This window comes from Bison bison, unplaced genomic scaffold (assembly GCF_000754665.1).
Source record: "Bison bison bison isolate TAMUID 2011002044 unplaced genomic scaffold, Bison_UMD1.0 scf7180017864225, whole genome shotgun sequence".
Classification (NCBI taxonomy): Eukaryota; Metazoa; Chordata; class Mammalia; order Artiodactyla; family Bovidae; genus Bison; species Bison bison.
In genome coordinates, this window is record NW_011494797.1 from 308842 (window position 1) to 316313 (window position 7472).

Genomic DNA, 7472 nt, shown 5'->3' on the forward strand with positions numbered 1-7472 from the left:
GGTGGGGCCTGTGTGTGAACCCAAGGCCCGTGTGTGCCCCTTTTGTCCTCTACTGCTTGGCTAGCTGTCGGTGTTCTGTGCTCTGGAGATTTCACTGTTGACAGCCCTGTGCTCTGACTCAGGGTGGCAGATACTGTTTTTAGTAGAACCCAGCCAACTAGTATCACGTTGCACATACTAAAGCAATCTGTCTGCAGCTGTCTCTGAATTCATTTGCTAGCTGCACTTTGAGACCAGAGTTAATCATAGAGCTGAGTTAAATTCTGTCATGGGTCAGGAGAGAAAGGCCAGCCGGCTATTTCTGGTGGGTCTATTTTGGCGTGTCTTCTACTGCTCATCATTGGACTGCCATCTCTGAGGCAGGAGAGAAAGGAGAACCTCTTCGGTGGGTGGCTCTGCAGACCAGCAGTATTGCCGTCACCTGGAGCTTGGGCGAAATGTACTCTCAGGTCCTGCCACAGGCTTAGTGAATCAGAATCTGTATTTGACCAAGGTCTCCAGGTGATTGAAATCCATGGGGCTAGGCCAGGCTCCTCTTGTCTTCTGCTTCGCTGAAGCAGGTTCTGAGGGTGGAAGAGGAGAGCGTGGAGAAGGTGTGCTCATCATGGTTTTAAGGTCTGGGTCCTGTGTGTGAGTCACACACAGCCCTTTTATCTCCCACATCACATGGTCTCACCTAGCTGCAGGAAGGTTGGGAAATAGAGTCAGACCATGTAACAGGAGTAAGAAAAGGAAGGATCAGACTCAGAAATGGGCAAAGCAGTGGATTAGCTGAGCTACGCTGTGGATGGAGTTCAGCTGTAAACTTTATGCCCAGCTTTCTTTTTGTTACTCCTTTTATTTTTTTCTTAACTCATTATACCAAAAGATTTAAAAAAAAATATGCTCATTGCTGATGAGAGGAAAAGATTAATTTTATTGCTAAGCTCATACAACACCAATATTATCATTGGGTGACTCACTTTCACAGAGGAAATAACCCAACATCTACGACTGATGTAAGATGTGGATTTCCCCCTAGTCTTCCCTTCCCTGTCATGATGGAAAATGGCAAGCATATATACAAAGCAGAGGGAGCACCCATCTGTGAGTGTCAGCAAGTGGACCGCCTCATGGCAAATCTTGATTCAACTCACTTCTGACTCACTTCCTGTCCTAAACATGAACTGTCCTTTTTTTTTTTTTTTTTTTGCAAGTCTGATGAGTGAAGAATGCTGTTATGGGTTGCATTGTGTCCCTGTAAAACTTATGTGTTGAAACCCTAGTGCCCAGGACCTCAGAAAGTGACTGTTGTTTGGACATTGGGCCTTCAAAGAGATGATTAGGTGAAAATTAAGATGTTAGTGTGGGCACTAATCCAATATGACTGGTGTCCTTGTAAGAAGAGAAATATTGGACACTAGTGATGAATATGCATAGAGGAAAAGGGCCTGTGAAGACGCACAGGAAGTGGCCCTCTGTAAACCAAGAGGAGAGACCTCTGAGGACACCAACTCAGCCGGCACCTTCATCTTGGACTTTTAGCCTCCAGAACTGTGAGCAGCTTCCATAATTTTAAGTCACATAGTCTGTGGCGTTTTGTTGTAGCAGCTCTAGAAAACAAAGAATAAATGGTATATGGAATACAAATGGTACACCTACCGTTGCTGTGTTTCTTTTCCTTTTTAAAGGAAGAGCACTGTAACCTACTTTTCTTAATAAGTCTCTGCACACATTTGTTTTACAAGTCTTTGCAGGAAAGGGTCAATATGATTATATACACTCATACAGACCTGCTAAATTATCACATTGTATATCATCTCGCTTCATATTTTTGTTTTTGCTCTGTGTCATGCAACAGGCACAGAATATTAGAAAAACAAAGCCATAGCTTTAGAGAATTATTATAAACTTAATACCTTGTAAGTTAACCAGGTCATGAAAGAAGGTTCTGCCAGCTCTGCTTGCTACCCTCCAGTATTCTATTCCAGTCACAAGCCCTTCCCTTTCCTCAAAAAGAAAATTCAGCTTCAAACTCTTCAGGGTCTATATTTAACTTTTCATCAGTGTACCTGTAATGTATTTATTTTTTTAGTTTGAGTTTTAGTTAGTCTGCATACTCTGGGTTCACATTCTGCCTCTTTTTGGAATGCAGTATAATTTACTATAGGCAGCACCTTTTGGTAACTAGCACAGATCCTATATTTTTAAAATAGCTCTAAAATATTCTAGCATGTTAGCATATTTTAGCAATATATCTATTTTGGGGCACTTGCAATTTGGCTACTTTCTAAGGAAGTATTTCAAGTATAATCATCATATCTGGACTGATTCTTTAATTCCGAACCATATAACCCATTCATCCTGAAACTACAGATGAAAATGCATATCTCCGCCCCAGGTGCTGGTCTGTGCACTGGGGAGAGAAAGTGCTGGCCTTCTCCCCCAAGCTTCAGAGCTTAGCTCTGTGGAGTAATTTCTAAAAGTTAAATTTCTGAGGCAAAGGATACACTGGCTTTGTATTAATAGCTTTAATGAAACCTATCTGGATGGTTTTAAAGAAAAATTGGATCGATTTGAAATATGCCAATGCTGTAATTGGGTCTATGTTGACTTTGGAGGGAAAAATAAAATTGGGTCTGGCATGGTACCTTCGAATTATTCTGATTCCCAACAAGGCTGATGTTTCCCCAACACTGATTACTGTTGGGTTTCCTGAACAGGTTGACTGTTTCTCCCTCTGTCGTGGACCCTTGGGCTTCCCTGTTGGCTCAGTGGTAAAGGATCTGCCTGCCATTACAGGAGATGATCCCTGGGGATTTTATCTCTGGTCAGGAAGATCCCCTGGAGAAGGAAATGACAACCCACTCCAGTGTTCTTGCCTGGGAAATCCCATGGACAGAGGAGCCTGGTGGGCTACAGTCCATGGGGTCACAAGGAGTCGGACATGACTGAGCGACTCAATAACGGGCTCCTTAGCAGTGAGGCAGGGCCGTCTTCTCCTCACAGGTGTGCCTGCCTCAAGTCCTTCTGCTTACTAGTGTGGTCCCTGGTGCTTGGAATTCATCAAGAGCTTTTCTCCTACCTCCTGCCAGTTACAGATCTCCATTTCCACCGCTGTGTGGAGGCTTAGACCTCTTCCACTCCTGAGCTAGTGGTCAGTGGTGGCCGGACTGGTAGACGAGGGGTCACCAGTGACGGAGCCCTGTGCATCCCCTTTCAGGAGCTGGTCTGCTAGGCAGTATTTTGAATTCTTTGCCCATCCTTTCCTCAGGCATCCGCCACAGGTAGATTCTAAGGTGAGGGAGAGATCTTTGACTTAACCTATTGTAAGCTTCCTCAGGCCAGGTACCTCAAAGCATGAGTTTTTGCTTCTAGTCAGTCATTTAACTGACCTTGGCGTCTTGGGCCTGTTTTCCTCTCTGGGGCTCTTGGACTGCACTTAGGTTTTTCCAAAGAGGGTTCTAGCTCTCACCTCCTTTGATCTAACAATCATTTACCACCGCCCATCTTTCCTAGAAAGACAGTTCTCCGTGTGGTTCGTGACCAAATCCACAAGAAATGCTTGCTTAAAACGCAGATTCTTCGTCTCCATCCCAGTTCTGGGGAGTCGGAACCCCAGTGAATGGGGTCTGTGTCTATTTTGAAGAAGCTTCTCAGGTGATTTCATTGTAGATTAAAATGTGGGAAGTCTATCCTAGAGCGTGTGGCCACCAGGCAAGAGGAGAGAGCTCTTAAAACATTCCTAATCTCTTCCTTCAGAGTTGGCAGAAGTGTTCATAGTGACGGAAATAGGTCTAGGACCTCAGTTGTGTGTCAGCTGAGGGAAGGACAGCAAGGTTGTGGGAGAAAGAGGTGGTCAAAGCAGGGGGAGCCAGTTGGTGAGCAGACCTCTCGGCCAGCAGAATGTTTCCTGAGGTGTGAGCTGATAATGTGTGATCATAAGCTCTAGGGAAGAGTCCCCCTTAACGCTGAAGTCTGGCCCCAACTCCCTGGAGCTGGCCCAAGCCTCAGAGGTGAAGGGCATGTTCCTCCCCAAGACTGCCCTCTTTTCAGAAACCAGCTCTCAGTCCCGAGGTCCCCAGGCCACCCTCACTTTTGACCAACTGGCTACAAATTTAGCGGTTCCCACCACCCCCTCCTGTTCACTAATTCATCAAAATAACTGAACACTGTTTTGTTCTGGCAAACAGATTCAAACTGGAAGGCTGAGGTTTGAGAGGGTCCTAATCTCTAGGCTTCCTTGTCTTACCCCAGTGGAAACAGGTCGTGTCACCTCCCAGCACATCAGTGTGTCATGATACTCAGAGTATGGCCAACCAGGAAATCACCCCCAAGATTTGGAATCCAGAGTTTCTATTGGGGATTCATTATGTATGCATCACGAAATGGACCGCTGGGTATGTGATTGATCTTATCTTCAGACCCCCCTCTATGAAGATCAGACTGAAAGTATGTGACTCACAGGGGCAGCCTTCTAATTCCATGGTTGGTCTTCCTGGTATGGCGAGCCCCCATCTTGAATCATCTGTTAGCATAACCTTTAGGGGGTCAGGCATGAGTCACCTTGTTAGCAAAAATCATCAGAGTTCACACTGATGTTACTTGGAAAATTCCATGGACTTAGAGGAATGAGGACAAGTAGCAGTCACAGTCTTTTTTTTTTTTTAGCTTTATTGAAGTAAATTGACAAAATTGTAAGATATTTGCTTTACAGTTTGAGTTGATAAATGTATGCATTGAGGAAAGATTCCATCAAGTTAACTAATACTGATATATCGATCACCCCATGGTTACCTTTTTTGGGTGAAAACATGTTAATTCTACTTTCTTAGCAAATTTCAGTTGTACAATATACTGTTAGCAACTGTATTCACCATGCTTTATATTAGACCGTCAGACATTATTCATCTTAGAACTTGAAAGTATGTGTACTTTTACCAGCTTTCCCTTTTTATTCCCAGCCTCCTTCCAAGCCTCTGGCAACCACTTTTCTTTTGTTTCTTTAAGTTTGACTTAAAAAAGATTCTGCATGCAGTATTTGTCTTTCCCTGACTTATTTCACAAAGAAAACATAATGCCTTCTAGGTACATCCATGTTGTCACAAATAACAGGATTCCTTTTTTAAAGGCTGAATAATATTCGGTTGTTTTTATGTGTGTTGGGGTGAGTGTGTGTGTGTGTGCGCACGTATGCATGCATGCCTACACGTGTATATTAGTATCAGTTTCTTTATCCATTCATTTGTCACTGGACGTGTAGGTCGTTTCCTTGCCTTGAGTGCTGTGGTTAATGCTGCAGTGAGCATGGGAGTACAGGTATCTCTTTGAGATAAAGATTTCATTCCTTCGGATGTTTACCCCAAAGTAGGATTGCTGGCCTGTATGGTAGTTCCATTTTTAACTTTTTGCGGAACCTGCATACTGTTTTCCATAGTGGCTACACCAGTTTACATTCCCACCAACAGTGTATGAGGGTTCCCTTTTCTTTATATACTCTCTAACACTTATTTCTCGTCTATTTTGGTGACAGCCATTCTGACCGGTGTGAAGTGATATCTCAAAGTGGTTTTGATTTGTATTTTCCTAGTGATTGGTTATACTAAGCATCTTTTCATGGGTCTATGGGCCATCTTTTTACTTTCTTTGAAAAAATGTCTATTCAGATCCTTCACCTGTTTTTTAATCAAGTTTTTTGTTTGTTTGATATAAGTACAGCTACTCTGCTTTTTTTTGTTTCTGTTTGCATAAAATATCTTTTTCCATTCTCACACTTATAGGTTGTGTAAGCTGAAGTGACTCATATACAGACAACATAAGGATGGGTCTTTTTTTTTTTATCCATTCAGGTACTCTGTGTCTTTTGGAGAATTTAGTCTGTTTACATTTATAGGAATTACTTATAGATATGGGCTTACTGTTGCTATTTTGTTAACTGCTTTCTGGTGGTTTATGCTTTGTACCCCATTCTCCTGCCCTCTGTGATCTGATGCTTTTCTGTAGCGTGCCTCTGACTGCACGCAGAACCGGATTACCCGTACAGGCTGTTTCAGGCCCAGGTCCCTGTGTTGTATTTAGTTGTCATATCTCTTTAGTATGCTTCAATATGGAATGACTCCAGTCGCTCATGTCCTTGACATTTTTGAAGAATACAGATCATTATGGTGTAGACTGTTCTTCAATTTGGGTTTATCTGATATTTCTTCATAGCAGGAATACTGAGAGACACAGTACTCAGTAAATCTTATGCACCTGCCCTCCACTTGGCCTCCTTTCTGGATGGTAACTTTTGTCACTTGATTAAGATGGTGTTTGCCAGGTTTCTCCATGTATTAAATAATTTGTCAGATGAAGCCACTCCCCTCTGCAATGTCATTAGAATATAGTAATGGAGTTATTTTTTATTTTTGGGTCTATCCTACAAATCTGATGTAATAGTATTGTCTTCAGTCATTGAAAAAGTACAAAGTACAAAATTGAGAAAGTAGAAAATTGGACTTTTTACTCTTGTAAAACTATGTGTATTTGTTACTTCTCTACCTGTGTTTTTCCCCTCTTTTGTTAGCTGTTTGCATCATTACTAACAGTTCAATGAGCCATCTATTTCTTACATTTTGTTTTAATGAGAATGAACATAATGTAATGTGTCTTGCTCATGAGCAGAGTTGCTCATGGATATAGTTTTTTATACATTATTATATAGAACATATATTACAGAGTTTTTAATATGTCACTGGCATGCTGATCTTAAGGAATTTAATTAAGAATTAATTTGAGGACTTCTGGTGGTCCAGCAGTTAAGAATCTGTGTGCCAGTGTCAGAGACATGGGTTCGATCCCTGGTCTGGGAAGATTCCATCTACATGCCATGGAGCAATGAAGCTCATGTGCCACAACCCTTGAGCCAGTGTGGCAGCTACTGAAACACACATGCCTGGAGCCTGTGCTCTGCCACCAGAGAGGCCCAGGTACACAATGAAAAGTAGCCCCTGCCAGCCACAATTAGGGAAAGCCCGTGTGTAGCAACGAAGACCCACTGCAACCAAACTAATGTTTAAAAAAAGAAATTAATTCGATATAGAGTTACTATTTCAGTTTATATTACATAGGATAATAAAATAAGTTGCAGCATTTTTTAATTGATTTGACTTTCTAGGGTTAACCAGTAATAGGATATTGAATTTTAAACTGTTGATTCACCTGGGTTATCTCTATGGTAGTCTGGTTCAGTTCAGTTCAGTCACTCAGTTGTGTCTGACTCTTTGCGACCCCATGAATTGCAGCATGCCAGGCCTCCCTGTCCATCACCAGCTCCCGGAGTTCACTCAAACTCATGTCCATCGAGTCGGTGATGCCATCCAGCCATCTCATCCTCTGTCCCCTTCTCTTCCTGCCCCGGATCCTTCCCACCATCAGAGTCTTTTCCAATGAGTCAACTCTTCCCATGAGGTAGCCAAAGTACTGGAGTTTCAGCTTTAGCATCATTCCTTTCA

General features: G+C 42.5%; 1 protein-coding gene across 2 annotated transcripts in view; it reads left to right on the plus strand.

Annotated features, from left to right (window-relative positions):
- The window catches only part of LOC104992857 (multidrug resistance-associated protein 4), a 176435-nt gene that overhangs the window by 8680 nt on the left and 160283 nt on the right, over positions 1-7472 (plus strand). The window contains exon 1 of one of the 2 annotated variants that reach the window (XM_010845859.1): positions 838-1535. The exons of the other annotated variant lie outside the window; for it this stretch is intronic. The gene's annotated coding sequence lies outside the window, so the exon portion shown is untranslated. Of the gene's footprint in view, positions 1-837; positions 1536-7472 lie in introns of those variants that run through there. 2 annotated transcript variants of the gene reach the window in all.